This window comes from Panthera pardus, unplaced genomic scaffold (genome assembly GCF_024362965.1).
Source record: "Panthera pardus isolate Hobbes unplaced genomic scaffold, ASM2436296v1 HiC_scaffold_15, whole genome shotgun sequence".
Lineage (NCBI taxonomy): Eukaryota > Metazoa > Chordata > Mammalia > Carnivora > Felidae > Panthera > Panthera pardus.
The window spans coordinates 12,605,885-12,624,679 of record NW_026526710.1 but is presented as its reverse complement, the minus strand read 5'-3'; the positions used below and the strand labels follow the sequence as shown (position 1 = coordinate 12,624,679).

Genomic DNA, 18,795 nt, shown 5'->3' with positions numbered 1-18,795 from the left:
ATAAACAAACAAGGGTAACTCAGCAATTTGGAAAGACAGGCTGGGGAGGGGAGAATGCAGACTCTGAAGTCAGAGACATGCAAGATGGAGCCATATCATTTCAAGTTGCTTCCCCTCCTGAAGCCTCAGTTTCCTCTTCTATAAAATGGGCATGGCAATAGGCCCTTTCTCCTAGGATTGCTGTGATGATTGAATGAGATCTTTCCTGTGAAACCCCTGGCCCAGTAAGACTTAGTAAAGCTCCGTATGTCTGAGCCCCGGTCTCTCAGCCTGGCTACCGATGACATCTGAGACCTAATACTTCTTTTGTCGTCGGTGAGATGGAGGCCGCCTCGTACATTGTTTCTAGCAGCATCCCTGGCCTCTACTCCCTAGATGCCGGTTGCACTGTCCGAGTCATGACAACCAAAAATGCCTCCAGACATTGTCCAATGTCCCCTTGGCGGCAGACATGGGAAGTATGATTGCCCTCAGTTGAGGAAGCATTGGTCTAAGCCTTTATCGTTGTTATTAATTAACAAATTAACAATAATCTCCTTTTCACGTGAGGCTGAGGCATCTGACTTGTGAGGGGAGCAAAAGCCAAGTTAGACTTTGGAAGCTGTTGCTCACACTGCTGTAGGTGGTACAGGCAATTGGAAAGCTGATGATCTCAACGAGATTTACTTACCTGGGTGAGCGAGTAGTCTTTGTACCGAGGTTCGTATCTGAATTCTGAAACATCTTCACAGGTGCCTGGGGGTCTTGACAGGACACCTTGAATTTATAGAATTCCTTCACCCTCTTCAAAGAGGGGACATGTCAAAATTTCCAACCATCGAATGCCCCTTGCAGAAAAGTGAGAAAACACAGAACAGGAAATAGGAAAAGGAAACTCACTCGTAACTCGAATCCTGTCACTCAGAGATAATTTGTATTATTGTGTGCGTGTGTGTTTATAGAAATGGGACATAGAAATGGGCAACCAATCTTCTTCCACTAAATTCTTTTCTATTTCCTGCTTAAAAACCCGTGGCTCCCAGTGGACTGAGAAGAGCCAGGCTTCACAAGGGGGAAAGGCTGAAGCCATAGTCCATAGTTTGTGGCAAACCCGTCCTTTGCAGGTGTTACTTGGGCATGTGGTTGGATTCCAGGAAGTCACATTTGCCTCTAGGATGAGGCACAGACACTTTTGGCCGCTGTTCATTCTTTCCAGGGCCTGACCTCAGTCTGTCTTTCTGGCCACATCCCTCACCTATAGTGTTCGGTCGGATTACTACACTGGAATGCGTTTGCCCATCCACTCTTCTTGTTTTCATCCAGGGTTGTTTCCATACCAAACAGCAGCAAATGTCCTTACGCACTGCAACTGACCCTCGTTATTGTGGACTCTGTACTTGCAAATTCAACTACTTGTTACGATTTATTTGCAGCCCCTGCTTTTGTAGTCATTCGGGGGCACGTGCACACAGCAGAGAAAATGTTACTCATCCCAGCTGAGATGGAAGGAGGCAATGCTCTGCCTTATTTTAGCTCTCCTAATGTAAAAAAAAAAAGGGTTCTTTCACCGTATATTTAGCATTTGTGTGCATTTGGGCCATGATTGGCTATTTAAAATGGCCCCCAACTGTAGTGCTAATGTGTGGTCTGAGATTGGGAAGTGCAAGGAGGCGGGCGATGTGCCTTAGGGAGAAAATGCATGCGTTAGATAAGCTTTGTTCAGGCCTGAGTTATAGTGCTATTGGCTGTAAGTTCAATGTTAATGAATCAACTATATAAATATACATTAATTAACAACGTATATATTAAACAAGGTGTCTTATTATCTTTTTAAATTATATATATATATATATATTTGTAATGTTTATTTATTATTTTTGAGACAGAGAGAGAGAGATGGAACACAAGTAGGGGAGGGGCAGAGAGAGGGAGAAGCAGGCTCCAGGCTCTGAGCTGTCAGCGTAGAGCCCGCCGAGGGGCTCAAACTCATGGACCACGAGATTGTGACCTGAGCTGAAGTCAGACGCTTAACTGACTGAGCCGCGGAATAAGCCCCATTTTGTTATTACCATTTTTTAAAGTCATCTCTATGCCCAGTGTGGAGCTTGAATTTACAACTCTGAGATCAGGAGTCACATGCTCTACCAACCGAGTCAGCCAGGTGTCCCTAAAAAAAGGTGTCTTTAAACAGAAACACACATAAAACAAGGTTATATAGTCACTGGTTGATGAAATTGTTGTGACCGGAAGCCTGTTGGAACCGAGCCCTATATTTCCCCTAGGTGCAAGGATCTGATATTCGATGTTTGTGGTGACTTCATTATAGAATAGAACAACAGTGAAAAATGAGAATTAACTGTATCTTTGCGTGTAACCATGATTATTGCCTCAGGATAAATTTCTGAGAATGGAATTATGAGCTAACATAGAATAGCCCTTCTGAGTTCTTTTGAGGTTGTATCAGTCACCTCCTATTATGTAACAAACCTCAGTTTCCTCTGTAAAATGGAGATTTACAAAAAAACACATTATTTTCCATCAGCTTAGACTGTAGATTCCTTGAGTTAGAATCTGGCAAATTGGTAACACTGGGCCTGGTGAGCAGTGAGTACCAGTTCTGTTATAATATTTATTTGTAGTAAGTATCTGTGGCAGGTGCTCTAACAAACAGAATCTCAGGTCAGCATCATTTTTCCCCATTGAAGAGATAAAAGGACCTGAGATGTCGAGAAGGTGGCATGGTTCACCCAAAATCACAGAACCAGGACCAGTGGCAGGGCCAATCATGACACCAGGGTTTCTACCATCAGCTCAGTCCATCAGAGCCATCAGGCATGGACTCAGCGCCCAGCATGTGCTGGGCCCTGGGCCAAGTGCGCGAAATGCGTTTTCTTGTGGATGTTCCCACGTCGCGAGGTGGTGTCAGACGAGGCTGAGTAGGGGGTGGAGTAGGGACTTTCATCCCCACTGGGTAGACATGAAGACTTCGCCCATTGGTGTCAGTGGAGACCACAGGAGAAGTCTGGATTTCCACCCCACTGAGGAAATGATGTGTTCATCTCTCTCCTCCAGGGTGGTATCAGAGGAAGCATAATAGAGAGTCAGGACTTTACCACTGTCTGATACAGCCCTAAGTGTATGTAGAGGGAATCTTTAAGACAGTTATATGATAAACAAAGGAGACATAAAGGGAAATGAGTTTGCTAGACTTGACTTGAACTGGTGAAATGACACCAGTAGACTGTGAACATGATATAGGCTTAGCCTATCTATAATGTAATACTTAGAGCCACCACTCAAAAAGCTATACAAAGAGATACACTCAAAACCACTAGAGATAAATCGAAGTGGAATTCTAAAAAATGTTCAAGGAACCCACGAGAAAGCAGGAAACAGAGAACAAGACAAATGAAAAGTAGAACAAGCATAAATCACAAAACAATACGTCAGATCAAGCTTTAACAAATCAACAATTACTTTAAATGTAAAGGGTCTAAATACACTAATTAAAAGATAGAGATTGGGAGAGTGGATCAAAACGCACTTCAAATATGTCACTATAAGCAGGTTGAAAGTACAACGATGGAAAAAAAAGATATATTATGGAAGCATTAATCAAAAGAATTCAAGAGTGGCCATGTTAATATTAGATAAAGTGTATTTCGGAGCAAAGAAAACTACCAGGCAGAGAGGAACATTTATAATGATAAAAAGGCAATCCACCAAGAAGACCTAGTAATCCTACATGTGTATACAGCAAACATCAGAGCTGCAGAATATATGAAGCAAAAAACAAAACTGAAAGGAGAAATGGACAAATCCATTCTTGTAGTTTAATATTTCAACACTCCTTTTTCAACAACTGAAAGAACAACTTGACAAAAAAATTGGTATTTTTTGGTCAATAGCAAAGACGCTATTAACCAACAGGATCTGATTGACATTTGTAGAACACTCTGTTGAACAACAGCATACACATTCTTTTCAAGTACCCGCTGAACATATACCAACATAGGCTATATCCTGGGCCATTCAAAAGGAACTTCAACAAATTTAAAATAATTAAAGAAATCGTACAATGTGTTCTCTGACCATGAGGAAATCAAATTAGAAAAGAATAGCAGAGACATAACAGGATAATCTCCAAACACTTTGAAACTAAACAACACACTTATAAATAATTCATGAGTCAAAGAGGCAGTCTCCAGGGACATTTAAACATACATTGAACTGAATGAAAACAACAATGCAAACATCAAAATGTGTGTCACACAAGCTAAAGCAGTACTGAGAAAGAATTATATAGTATTATATATTATATAGTATTAGCTAAAGTCTCACAGCAGTAATCTAAGCTCCCACATCAAGCACCTAGAACAGGAAGTGCAAAATAAATCCAAAGCAAGAAGAAGGAAGGAAATAATAAAGGGCACAAATCAATTAAACTGAAAATAGAAAGACAATAGTGAAAATCAACGAAACAAAGAGCAGTTCTTTGGAAGAATAGGTAAAAGTGACAAATCTCTAAGAATGATCAAGAAAACAAGACAAAAAGAAGTCACAACTAACCAGTATCAGGATGAAACAGGAACTATCACTACAAACCCTGCGGACATCAAAAGATAAGAACATTCTACAAACAACTCTATACACATACATCTGACCACTTAAAGGAAATGGGCCAATACCTTAAAAAGCACAAACTATCTTAAGTCACTCAGTAGGGAACAATTTGAAGAACAATATAGCTATTAAGGAAGGTGAATTTGCAATTTAACAGCTCCCCCTCAGAAAAAGTCTCTAGATCCATATGGTTTCACTAGAAAAGCCTAGCAAACATTTAAAGAATTAATAGCAATCTACACAATCTCTTTCAGAAAATAGAAGAGAAGGAAACACATCCCACCTCATTTAATTAAGGCAGTGTTATTCTGATATCAAAATCAGGCAGAGAGTACCAAAAAAAACTATAGACCCATATCCCTCATTAGTTTAGAAACAAACATACTTAAAAATGCATTAGCAAAGAGAATTCAGCAACATATAAAAAGAATTATACACCATGACCAAGTGGAATTTATTCCAGGCTTATAAGGCTGGCTCAATATTCAAAAATCAACCAGTCTAACTTCCCTTATTAATAGGCTAAACCAAAAAAAATCATATGGTCATATCATTTGATGTAGAAAAATATTTGACAATATTCAACAGCTATTCATGATTAAAACTCTTTTAAAAATAAGAATAAAGGGGAAACTTTCACAACTTGATAAAGAGTATAGCTAACCTCATAGTTAATGATGAAAGACTGAATGCTTCCCCCCTAAAGTCAAGAAAAAGGCATGGATGTTTGCTCTCACTATTTACTCAACATAGTACTGGAGGTTCTAGCCAGTGCAATAAGGCAAGAAAAGGCATACAGATCAGAAAGGAAGAAACAAAACTATCCCTATTTATGCATAACATGATTGTCTACATAGAAAATCCCAAGAAATCTAAAAAATACCTCCTGGAACTAATCAGTGAGTTCAAGAAGTTTGCAAGAGGCGTGCCTGGGTGGCTCGGTTGAGCATCTGACTCTTGATCTCAGGCCAGGTCATGATCCCAGGGTCGTGGGATTGAGCCCTGCATTGGGCTCTGCGTGGAACCTACTTAAGATGCTCTCTCTCTTTCCCTCTGCCCCTCCCCCCACTCACAGCCCCCCCCCCCAAACATAAGAAAAATAAATTTTTAAAAATTAAAAAGAGAAGGTTGCAGGATGCAAGTTAAACATACAAACAAATTAATTATATTTCAATATACTTCCGAGGAACTCACAGACACTGAAATTTAAAAATACAATGCTATTTACAATTAAAAAAAAATTACTTAGGTGTGAATCTCACAAAACATGTATAGGGCTTATCTACTGAAGCAGACAACACAATGAAAGAAATCAAATAAGCAGACCTATGATGTTACGGATTAGAAAACAGCACAATAAAGCTACTGTCACTTCTCCCCAAACTGATATACAGGTTTAACACAATTCCTATAAAACCTCAGGAAGACGTTTTTGCAGATATAAACAAGATTATTCTAAAATTTATGTGGAAAAGCAATGAAGTTAGAATAACTAAAACATTTCTTAAAAAGGGAAAAAAGTGGACAGAAACAGTGTACCCAATCTCATGATTTATTATATAACTTCAATAATCATGACTGTGTGTTAATGGCAGAAGATAGATAAATAGATCAATGCAAGAAATAGAGAACCCATAAATAGGCCCACATAAATATGCCCGATGGATATCTGACAAAGGTGCAAAATTAAAAGTCAATGGAGGAAAGATAGCAATTCCAAAAAATGATACTAGAGCAATTGTACAATTGTTGGCCAAAAAAAAAAAAAAAAAAAAAAAAAATTAACCTCAGGGCCCTGGGTGGTTCAGTTGGTTAAGCAGGTTAAGCATCAGACTCTTGATTTCAGCTCAGGTCATGATCTTGCAGTCTCGAGATCAAGCCCCACATTGGGCTCTGCACTGACAGTGCAGAGGCTGCTTGGGATTCTTTCTCTCCCTGTCTCTTTGCCCCTCCCCTGTGTCCTCTACCTCTTTCTCTCTCTCTCTCTCTCTCTCTCTCTCTCTCTCTCTCTCTCTCAATAAACATTAACACACACACCCCCAAATTAACCTCAACCTAAGTCTCAAACTTTATACAAAAATTAATTCAACAAAGGGACTCCTGGTTGACTCAGTTGAAAGAGCATGTGATTCTTCATCTTGGGGCTGTGAGTTCCAACCCCACGTTGGGTATAGAGATTACTAAAAAAAAAAAAAAAAAAAAAAAAAAAAAAAAAAAAAGATAAACTTAAACAATAGTGCAATATGGATCACAGACTTCTTAGATTTAATACCAAAAGCATAATCTAAAAAAGAAAAATTGATGTGCCTGGTGGCTCAGTCGGTTAAGCATCTGACTCTTGATTTCAACTCAGGTCATGATCTCATGGTTGTTAGATCGAGCCCCACCTTGGGCTCCAAGCTAAGCAAGGAGCTTGCTTAAGATTCTCTCTCTCCCTCTTCCTCTGCCTCTCCCCTGCTCACATTCTCTCTGTCTCTCTCAAAATAAATAAATAAATAACTATTTTTTTTAAAGGAAAACCGACAAACTGAATAAAATTAAAAACATTCTCTTTGTGAGAGACTACATTAAGAGGATGAAAAACCACTACATAATAGGAGATACTTTTGGAAACCACATAGCCGACAGAGGACTAGTACGTAGAATATATAAAGAACTCTCAAACTCAAAAATCAAAATGACAAATGGTTCAATAAAAAAAAATGGGCAGAAGACATGAAGAGATGACAAATAACCATAGGAAAAGATTTCAACATGTTTAGCCATCAGAGAAATGCAAATTAAAACCACAATAAGATATCACTATTTACCTATCAGAATGGCTAAAAAATAATAATGACAACACCAAATGCTGGTGAAGATGCAGAGAAACTGGATCACTTATGACTCACTGGTTGATAGGGATGTAAATGGTACAGTGACACCGGCGAATAGTTTGGCAGTTTCTTAAAATACTAAACATACAATTACCATATGACCTAACCATTGTACTATGGGGAAATTATTTGTTAATAGAAAAATGGAAATGTATGTTCACACATAAATCTGTACGTGAATGTTTATAATGTTTATAGCAGCTTTTAAAATATATATATAATAAACCACTCCGGACTGGAAACAACTCTTCAAGGGCTGAATAGTTAAACTGTAGTACATCCATGCCATGGAATACCATTCAGCAATAATAAAGAACAAACTATTCACACATGCAACAACCTGGGTACATCTCTAGAAATTTAAACTGAGTGAAAAAAAGCCAATCCCATGGGGCGCCTGGGTGGCTTGGTCGATTGAGTGTCCGACTTTGGCTCAGGTCACGATCTCACAGTTCGTGAGTTTGAGTCCCACTCATGCTCTCTCTCTAAAAAATAAAAAAAAACCCAAACATTAAAAAAAAAGCCAATCCCCAAAAGTTGCATTCTATGTCATTTTGTTTGTCATTCTTGAAATGGCAGAATTTGAGAAATTGAGAACAGATGAGTGGTTGCCAGGAGTTAAGGGGGGTTGGGTAGGAGGGAAGTGGGTGTGGCTCTGAACAGGCAACAAGATTTTGTGGTTTTGGAAATGTTCTGTATCTTGACTGTATCAATGTCAACATCTGGGTTGTTATATTGTACTATCATTTTGCAAAATGTTACCATCGGGGGAACCAAGATAAAGGGTTCATATGATCTCTTTGTATTCTTTCTTACACCTGCATGCGAATCTACGATGATCTCAAAATGAAAAAATTAATTAAAGGGCACCTGGGTGGTTCAGCATCTGATTCTTAGTTTTGGCTCAGGTCATGATCTCACGGTTCCTAGGACAGAGCCCTGCCTTGGGCTGACAGTTCAGAGCCTGCTTGGGATTCTCTCTCTCCCTCTCTCTCTCCCCCTCCCCCACTCACGCTCTTTCTCTCTCAAAATAAATAAACATTTTAAAAATTTTTAATTAAAAAAAAAAAGGCAATCCTTCTGTGGCTGCTCAATCATTTCCAACTCCTCGTTTGCAGAAAGAAGGAGTCAAAGCGGTGAGGATCAAGATTTATCAATGTGGTGTGAATTTTAATATTCTCTGAGCTTTGTCCTCTTCTGTCACTCAATTAGGGGTTTTGCCTGCTGAGATTCCTCCAGGGGTTTTCAGTCTCATTTATTTAATATTATTATTATTTGTTAATGCTTCCACAGGGCTAATTCACTCAGCTTCCAGGTTGCCCTGGCAACCCAAGACGAATGTCCCCATTGGGTACAAAGAGAAACCAGAAAAACGATGCGCTAAGGAGCCTCCAAATGTAGGTTTTACAATCCTTTCTTCTTCATACGTGAGCTGGCCCCTGTGTCATGTAGGATTTGGAATCACGGCTTATTTTTCCTGATCATTAAGTTCCCTTTCATCTAGCATGTGTCTCAGGTCACTTTAGAGATCACTGGCTTTGAGAACTGGAGAAGACTCTAAAATCCAGCATCTCGGGCAGCTGGGTGGCTCAGTGGGTTAAGCGACTGACTCTTGATTGCGGCTCAGGTCACGATCTCACAGTTGGTGGGATTGAGGCCGGTGTTGGGCGCAGAGCTTCCTTGAGATTCTCTCTCTGCTTTTCTCTCTCTCTCTCTCTCTCTCTCTCTGCCCCTCCCCCACTCTCAAAGTACATAAATAAACATTAAAAAATAAAATAAAATCCAGCATCTCACCTGGATCCGGGTCCCTTCATGTAAGGGCCGGCTTGGGCAGAGCCAAGATTTCCTTCAGGCTCACAAAGGGACTGCTATGGTTTCTAGAACAGGGATGGGGCAGTTTTCTCCCAGGAAAGGGTTATGCAATTTTCCTGCTGTTTCTGGGAGTAGGAACTCTCACCTGACCACATTCAGGGCAGGTGTGGGGTGGGGTGGTAAAGTGACCTTGCTTCTGGCCTTGTTTCTTGTGCAAAAATCACCTCTCCCAACCCAGCGATAAAACCAGGAACTGAAACAGTCACCTGGAAGGGGAAGGTCTGGAGATCTTTCTTTCTCATTGTATTCCATGGTTGTTCTATGGTGTTATCATCTGGGGGGAATTGGTGTCCTGGGAGATTTTACTTCTAATCTAATCATTTAAAGACCCGGGATAAGTGAATCAACAAGTTTTAAACAACTGCTGTATGACAGGCAACTGTACTGGATGCTTTGCCATACCTTAATGCATTGAATCTGAACTCCTGAAATCTTCAAATCCCCTCCCTGAAGTAAGCATTTGGATGCGCCCCACTGAATAAAGAGAGTAAGACTCAGAGAAGGAAAATGACTCGCCCAAGGTCACACAACTGGTGAGTAGAGGAGTTTGAACGTAAGGCCAAGTCTGTCAGGATCTAAAGTCCCTGTTTTCTCTGTTCCTTCATGCAGCCATAGAGGCAGTTGAGTGTAAGGGCTAACTGGCAAAGGGTGCAAATTCTGCCTTTAGGGGGACGTGCGTTCTATCATTAACTCTGCCTGGCTCAAGCTGTGTGATCTGGGGCAATTCATTTAACTTTTTTTAAAGTTTATTAGTTTATTTTAGGGGGGGGGGCAAGGGAGGGGCAGAGAGAGAGAATTCCAAGCAGGCTCTGCACTGTCAGCACAGAGCCCGACGTGGGGTTCGAACTCAGGAACCGTGACATCATGACCTGAGCTGAAATCAAGAGTCGGTTGCTCAAATGACTGACCCATCCAGGCCCCCCACTTCTTATTTTCTTCACCTCTATTGATGAGGATTAAGAATTGTTTTTTGTAGCCATAGGATTGTTGGGGGGGGGGGGGATTTCAGGGGATTTTGTGCTCAAAGCACTCAGATAGTCCCTGGCACATAGAAGCGATGGAAAATGTTGGCGATAATCTGTTCCCAAAGAGTAAGCCAGCTTGTTTCCTGGTTCCTTCTCAGAGCACTGCATCAACCTTCATTTTCCCCAAGCCACTCAGAGCTCTGCTGCTATCAGTGCCCTTGCTTCATTAAAAATAGGAATCCTAATAATAGCCAAGCGTTTTTGTGCATCACCAAATGCCTGGCATTGCACTAGGTGCTCTGCTATCATCATCTCTCATTTAGACGAAGTAAGTGGCCAAGTCTTGCTGCGGAAGGGATGCTCAGTCCCTCCTGTTAGTGGCTGCTTGAAGGCAAAATGAAACTCACCCCTCCACTTTGTTGAGGCACAGCAGTAGCAGCAACAGGTACCATTTAGGTGAAGGGCTCATCACAAGTTAGGCGCCCTACCTAATGTATTACTAAGCTCAAGGAATCCTTCCAGGGAGTGACTTCTACAGTCCCTACTTTACTGCTAAAGAAACTGAGGCCTAGAGAGGATAAGTAAGTTGCTGTTCTAGCTCTTTTGGTTCAAGGTGGACCATGATTTACATAATACACATTTCTGAGGCCAATGCCTAAAATGAAAAATCCCTCCCTGCGAATTGCAAAGATGCCTTGCTTTGTTGATTCACTTCCTCGGGTCCAGTTTCCCCAAATCTTGGTATTTCAGAGCTTGGTATTTCAGAATGGGACTCTATTAACAGGACAGCTTCACGCGAAAGATCAGGAAATTTTGGCCTGAAGAGGCGAAGGGAACTGACCTAGGACACATCGTCTGAACAGCAGCCAAGATGAGACTCGAATCCACTGCCCTTTGGCCTGGCTGGCCCAGTTATTAAGCAAACGGGTGAGGGGCTTTGGCCAGGAAAAAGAAGGGAAGGACCTTGTATCTTTTATTTCCTCATCTGCAAAATGGGGTCAAGATGGGACCTCCTTGAGTAGTGGTGTGGCCCAGTCCAGGGACAGCCACCCTGTGCTAGGAATGCGACAATGGAAAGTGCAGGGCGGGCCTGAGCGCTGGCAGTCCCCAGAAGTGGAAGTGGGAGGGGGCGATGGCGGCAAGGACAGAACTTCGGAAGCCGGAGGCGCGAGTTCGAGAATTCGGGGCGGGGCTTAGAGGTTTACGGGTTTAGATAGGCAGTGGGCGGGGCCCGTGGGATGCTGAGACTAGGGTGGCTGGCCCGTGGGTGGGGCTTTCTAGAAGCGGGGCGCGGTTTCGCGGGGCCGCTGGGCCAGTTCGGCGGCTACGAGAGGGTAGGCGGGCTTAGGGAGCCCGGGGGCCGGCTAAGGGTTTGGTTAGGGCAGTGGGCGGGGCTCAGAGGAGCTGACGTTCCGGTTTGGAGAAGCTCTGGGAACCTTTGAGGAGCTGGAAGATGTGGCCCCGCAGAGCCAAGCGGGTCAGTGGGCGGAGCTCTAAGAATGCGGCTCCCCGTTTTGAGGAGCAGTGGGCGTGGCCCTCCGGCTAGTTGACTAGTGGGCGGTGCGTGTGCTCCGGCACCACCTTCCCCCGCAGCCCACCCGCATCCCTCGGCGCGACCAGAGGGGGCGCTAAGGAGAGTGGGGCGTGGAACGAGGGGTGGGAAGTGGGCTTCCCCTCCCGGAAGTGGGCGTGGCGCTCGGCAGCCTGAGGACCCTCTGGTTGGGCGCGGCGCGGCGCGGGGGCGGGGCCTGCGTGCGGCGGCGGTGGCGGCGGTGGCTGCCCGCGCCCCTCCCCCGCGAGGCGCTCAGTGCCAGGCGGGAGGCGGCAGCGGTTGGAGGCTACGCCGGGCTTTGCAGCGGGGACTTCGGCGGCGGCGGCGGCGCCTCAGGCACTTCGGCCCTGGTGAGCAGCGCGCGCCGGGCGGGGCCGCTCGGGAGCGAGCCGGCGGGCCGACCGGCCCTCTCAGCATGTGCCGGCGCCGGCTGACAGGAGCCGGCGGGGCGTGGAGCAGGGCCCGGTGGAGGGGAGTGGGCTGTGGTGGGCGCGCGGGGCGCGGATCCTTGGGCCGGGGCTCCCCCGGCCGGTGTGTCTCGGGTTGCAGCCGGGCTGCTGGCCGAGGTTCGGGACCGAACCCCTTGGCCTGGGGAGAGAGCACTGGGATCCCTTTGGGAGGCGGCTGCCCAGGGGAGGCTTTCAGGGCTCCAGACCCCTCCCGGCCCGGTGAGGAGCCGCGGGCTGAGTGGGGACGGGGCTGCCCGAGGAAGGATTTGAGGGGCTGGGGACTCGCCTGGCTGGGTGGGGCCTGGGGTGGGGAGGGGCTGCTCGGGGCCAGGGCGCCCAGCCGGGGGGCCCCCGGGCCTGGGGGCGGGGTTTGAGCCGCCCTGGGGAGCCAGTGGGTGGGGGGTTGGCCGGGGCCGGGCTCACGTGGGGCCGGGGCAAGCTGGGGCCCTGCGTGGGAGGGGTAGAGGGCGGCGGTCTGGCCCGAGGACTGCTGGCTGTGGGTGCGAGGCCAGCGCCGGGCCCTGAAGCTCTAGCTCGGGGGTCGGGAAGGGCGGGGCACGGCTGGAGCTGGAGTAACGTGGGTGGGGGGCGGCTTGGGAAGCGGACGAGCCGGGCGGTGGGAGCGGCGGGCTGGGAGGGCTGGGACTGGCGGGGGGTGGGGGGTGTTGGTCTCGAGGAAGAACGGAGCTGGCACGCTGCTTGCAGGGTCGGGGGCCAGGAGCGTCTGAGTGAACTGGGTGATTCCGAGATGTGCTCCCCCAATAGCGGAGCAGCTGGCGAGGGACGCAGTCAAAAGGAGCGAGGTGCAGGTGGGGCTCCGCTGCGCCTAAATGACTGGGGATGAGGTCAGATGTTGAGGGTGGAAATGCAGGAACCCAGCTCTCCCGCCTGTCCACACGGGCGCGTACACACCAGCTCTCCGTCTCCCAAATGCTTTGAATGTGTTGGGGGAAGTGGCAGGCTGCAAGGGAGCGCCGAGAAGAAAGGGGCTTCCTCTTGGAGGGAGGCGCTGGCCCTGCGGTCCTTTTTTGGGAGCGTTCAAAGGTTTTTTTTTCTTTTTTTTTTTTTTTGATCGCTGGAAAAGGAAACGTAGGCTTTACGGCATCATGGTTTAGAATCACATCCTATATTTGGCCTTAATGTAGGCTGCCCTTGTTTTGTGGTGTCCAGAGTACTTCCTCTACATGTTGGAAACGTGGGATTCAGTGTGAGAAGCAAATTGCAAGTTGTTCGTCTCCCCCAGGATAGGAAGATACAAAGGCCTTTCTTTCCTGTAAGACATTTAAACAATTGAATATAGTGCGAGGTTTTAAACTGGTGCTGGGTGGTGAATGTGTTTAGTTTCGGTAATAGTTATCACAAAATATTAGGCCCTCTTACCGCAGCCTTCCTGCCTGGGATTACGTTCTAAAACAGTACTTGTAGGGCTCTTAGTCACTCCATATAATAATGCATTTCATTGTCCTTATCTGGCAGAACTCTCTCCTGACACCAGGGCCTGCTAGAATAGACAAAAACATGATTAAGTATAAGCAGTTGCTTTGTACCGTCTGTTCATTTGTGAAGGCAAATAGATATCTGTTTATATATCTTCACTTTCTGCATTCTCTGTAAAACTGAAGAAATGGGAAAAATCTGTTTTGGACTTGATTCTGTGTATTTCAGAAAACTAACTTTAGGAAACTAATTTTCTTTTCGGAGTGGAGGTACATTTCAGAGACACGGTGTTTGGGTGTGAAGTCTACTAGTAACCCTGGGGTCTGAGAGGTTGCATAAATATGTGGAGGCAGGGAATGAAATAAAACTGGGAATTGTGTTGTAAGTTAGGCCTGATGTTCAGTGTTTTGTGATAGGTGATAGTCTTGTGTACTGAGGATTGAACAAAGATTGGTATGAAAGTCGGGTACACACCTTTTTGACAAATCCAGAAGGTGCCTTTTCCGTATTTGTTTTTTATTATTTGTGGAAGGTACATTAAAGCCCGATGAATTTCTTTTTAATTTTTTAAAAATTTTTAAACTTTTTTTTTTAACGTTTATTTATTTTTGAGACAGAGACAGAGCAGGAATGGGGGAGGGTCAGAGAGAGAGGGAGACACAGAATCTGAAGCAGGCTCCAGGCTCTGAGCTGTCAGCACAGAGTCCGACGCAGGGCTCGAACTCACGGACCGTGAGATCATGACCTGAGCTGAAGTCGGACACTTAACCGACGGAGCCACCCAGGCGCCCCAAGCCTGATGAATTTTAATAGACACATACCGGTGGGCTATCACTGCACATAGTATTGAATGTGCATGGTCATCTGTTACTTTGCAGATTGTGCTAATCAGCATTTATGTCTATTAATTTATATATGGTTTAGAATTAGGTTCAGGGTGACAAATAGTAGTTTTTAAACACTTTATTTTTTTTGATTTACATTTTACGCTTAATGCACCTGTCACTTTTGGGATCCACTTCAACCATGAGGAGGAGAGTCACTCCAGTGCCTGTGAAATGGAATGTTCAAAAGGATAAATGATAAGTTCTCAGTTATGTGACTGGGAATGTGGAGATTCAGTTCTTTATAATGGCAGATTGTTTCTTAATGCTTTGATTTGTCACAGACTCGTACTTTAGAAACAGATATTGTTACCTGGGCTGTTTTACCTTTGACTTTTTCAGAGGTGAAACAATAAGAAATTACGGTGCCTCTTGCATATTCAGGGTACAAATACATGTTCGTTTTTCATTTGGTGACTTCCCTATGTTATCCTGTTTCTGAGTTAAAAAAAACTGTTTTCTGACACTTCTCTGTCTTTTTCAACTTAAGATGCCTTTTCTGTATTAAAACATGGAAATCGTCATGAATATTTCAGTATGACCTAGTACCCAGAATCTTAAGTAATAGAATCTCTCTGGGTTTTCTTTGCCCTAGTTTGGATCCTTTAAAATGAGTGAGCAAGATTCTATACTCCTTTTTGAGAGCTTGTTTGTATTTTAATAGTGCATAACAGGATCTTTTTTGTTTTATAACTGCTTTTTGAGGTAGAATTCGCATACTGTACGATTCACCTGTCTAAAGTGTACAGTTCAGTGGTTTTTATTATATTCACCCACACTTTTAGAACCTATCCATCAGTCCAGAAAGAAACTCCAGACTTATTAGTGGTCTTCCAGCCCCCCCATTCTCATCCCTCCCCTGCCCTACGCAACCGCTAGCCTACTTTCTGTCACTATGAATTTGCCTGTTTTGGACATTTCATGTAAATTTCATATAAATCATTCAATACTGGTCTTTTGTGTCTGTCTTTTTAAATCATAATGTTCTCAACATTTGTGTTGTAGCCTGTATCAGTACTTTATTCTTTTCTTAATGGTCGAATAATATTCTGTTGTATGGATATACCGTGTTTTGTTGATCCATTCATCCGTTGATGCACATTTGGGTGTTTTCCCCTGTTTGGTCATTATGAATAATACCGTCGTATGAACATTCCTGTACAAGTTTCTGTGTGGACATGTTTTCATTTCTCTTGAGAATTGCTGGGTCATACTGGTTACTCTGTGTTGAACTATGAGAGGAACTGCCAGACGCTGTTTTCCAAAGCAGCTGCATCATTTTACAATTCCACCAGCAGTGTATAAAGGTTTCAGTTTCTCCACATCCTTGTCACATTAGCTGTTCTCTTACTTTTTGACTCTAGCCGTCCTAGCGGGTGTGAAGCAGTATCTCATCGTAGTTTTGATTTGCATTTTCTGATGGCTAAGGATGTCCTGCATCTCCTGAAGTCATCAGCAGACAATTGTATATTTTCTTTGGAGAAATCTCTGTTCAGATGTTTTTCTTATTTTTAAATTGGGTCCTGTTTTTATTGTTATGAGTTATTTATATATTTTAGATTATATAGTGCCTTATCAGATGTATGATGAGCAAGATGTTTCTCCAATTCTGTGAGTTGCATTTTCACTTTCCTTGATAGTGTCCTCTGAAGCACAAAATTTTGGTAACATTCAATTTATGCATAATTGAGTCAGAATTGATAATGGAGTTAAAAATTGTTTAGATCCCAAATCACCTCGTCATCAGTATCTTGGTTATATAAATTAAAAGCCAAATGTGAAAGAGTTAGGGAAAGATTCAAATTAGTTCTAGATCAGAAAGGGTTCATCAGGAACATGTCATTCCCCTGCGGAAATCCTCTAGTGGCTTCCTACGTCCTCGTCTGTGGTTAAAGTTCAGGCTTCTTCGTGGGGTTGTGGATCAAGGTGTCTCCGATTTCAGCCTGCCTCGTCTCTCATTACTCTCCTACCTGTGTTTTCATCGTTGCTGCCACTTCCCCAAACATCCCGGCCTTCGGATCTTCTCGTGATGAGCTCATTACTGCGCACCCCCCATTCCTTCCATCTGCTGGGTCCCGGTTGTCCTTTGGGAGCCTCCTTCCTCATCCCTGCAGGCAGACGTCGTCCTTGTCTTCGTGCCTCCTCCATCCATCACTACTGTCTGCTGCTACAAGGAGCTGGGCTTGAACTCGAGCTTCCTGTCTGGGAGGCGCCTTCCATAGAAGGCAGGATGTGAGAGAGAAGTTCGCTTGCAAGGCGGACCGGGTTCCCTTGCTCACCGCTTGGTCTCGAGCGCCTGTTGGGTTGTTTGCTGAATGAAGGGTGATTGAAGTTAATCGGAAAGATCTTGAGGTCAGTGCACGTCTCGGATTATTATACACGTCTTTGTGGCCTGGGCTGAAGTAACGCGGAGTGATTCCCCTCTGCCTTTCTGGCACCCAAGTCCAGCCGTTGCCAAAAAATTGCTCAGACGTAAAACCAAGCGTTTGAAGCATTTGTCCAAGGGCGGAACATCCTCGCGGGTTCTCTCCCCTTGATGACCAGCGGTGACTGGTGCACAGCCTTCTCAGTAGGACAGATGGCCAGGGAACATTTTTAGTTTGGTAGGATTTACCACGCCAAATGGAGGCCAGCCCTGCTGGTGTGGAGTCGGTCAGTACTGGAACCACCTCTGTGTATACCTGATAACGGGTGTAAACTGGGTTTTCAGGGCACACGCTTTCTTGCTTTTCATTCTTTTTTCCCCTGCTCTCTTCTCTCAGAGCATCTGACTCAGGTAGTAGTCTTTAGTTATATTTTGTGTTCTTATGTTCATTTTTAATACTTTCATTGAAAATACTCCACTTAGCATCTTAAGAATTAGGAGAAACCAGGGGCGCCTGGGTGGCTCAGTCGGTTAAGCATCCGACTTTGGCTCAGGTCACGATCTCAGGGTTTGTGAGTTCGAGCCCCGCGTCAGGCTCTCTGCTGTCAGCACAGAGCCTGCTTTGCATCCTCTGTCTCCCTCTCTCTCTCTCTCTCTGCCCACCACCCCCTCAAAAATAAATAAACATTAAAAAAAAATTAGGAGAAACCAGTCGGCTTTTGGGGGAACGTTTCTTTTGTGTGCGTGTTCTATTGAAGTGGTTGGCTTATGGTAAGGGAGTAAAGAAAAGAAAAATTTCTTCGTCTCACTGGGCTCTCATCTCTCCCTTATATAGTTGAGCTGCCACAGAGTTTTGTATACAAAGAAACTGAGGAATTGAAAGGTGCAGGCCTTTAGAGCTGGACCGAGCTGGGTTTCACCCTTGGCTCCACTTTTGAATAGCTGTGACTGCCAATCCCTTCACCTCCCTGGGCCTGTTTCTCTTCTGTGGTGTGGAGATGCTGATGGTGCCTTGTTGGGTCATCGAGTAGACAGTGAATAAGTTTGTGTTCCCTCCGTCTTCACTCTTCGTGTCTGTTAATGAATGGAACTGGGGAGAATCAAGTAGAGTAAGTTTAATACATTTCATTTCTGATACTAAGCTATTAATGTATGAATTCCTACTCCCACCTCAGCATTTTAGACTTCAAATCAAAGTTGAATTCCTGAAGAGGGAAAAAAAGTCTAATTTTAGGGTAGGAAGGTAATATTAAAGATAAGGCAGGTTTGGTTTTGTTTTTGCCTTCTGTCTGAATTGGAAGTGTCTATTAGACAAGCTTCTCTTACTCAGGCCTCCCTTGTATTCAGTCTCTGTCTATTTTGAGGAAGGTGGTTTAGTTCCTGGAAAAAACTGATCTTTTTAGGGTTTGGAAGGAGACCGTGCTGCGGTGCTTGAGATAGATGGTCCTCTGGTTATGATGTGAATGGCAGCATTGTGATAAACTGTAACATTCTGTGTGGGAAAAGAGCCTCAGTAGTTTCATGGGATGCTAAATGGGGCCTGTCATTTGAATCTCACATTAATAACGAAAAGAGTTCCTCCTGTTTGCCACAGTAAAGAGAAATTAAATCAGATCAATACAAAGGTCAGGGTGAGAGAAACTGAGATACAGAGGGAGGTAGGAAGGCTTATATTTGGTATGGCTAAAGATAATACTTTCACAATATATGTCCTCCCCCTTTAGGGTCATGAAATCGTCTTACATTTACTTTTTAAAAATGATAAAAACGGATCATACATAGACCAGTATCTT

The 18,795-nt window shown here is 44.3% G+C and overlaps 1 protein-coding gene across 2 annotated transcripts in view; it reads left to right on the top strand.

Moving 5' to 3' along the window:
• Positions 1–11,951: 11,951 nt before the first annotated feature.
• Positions 11,952–18,795, top strand: part of CORO1C (coronin 1C) — a 74,411-nt gene continuing 67,567 nt past the window's right edge. Inside the window, exon 1 of one of the 2 annotated variants that reach the window (XM_053902114.1) lies at positions 11,952–12,217. The gene's annotated coding sequence lies outside the window, so the exon portion shown is untranslated. The remainder of the gene's footprint in view (positions 12,218–18,795) is intronic. The other variant, XM_019467218.2, reaches the window with a different exon arrangement.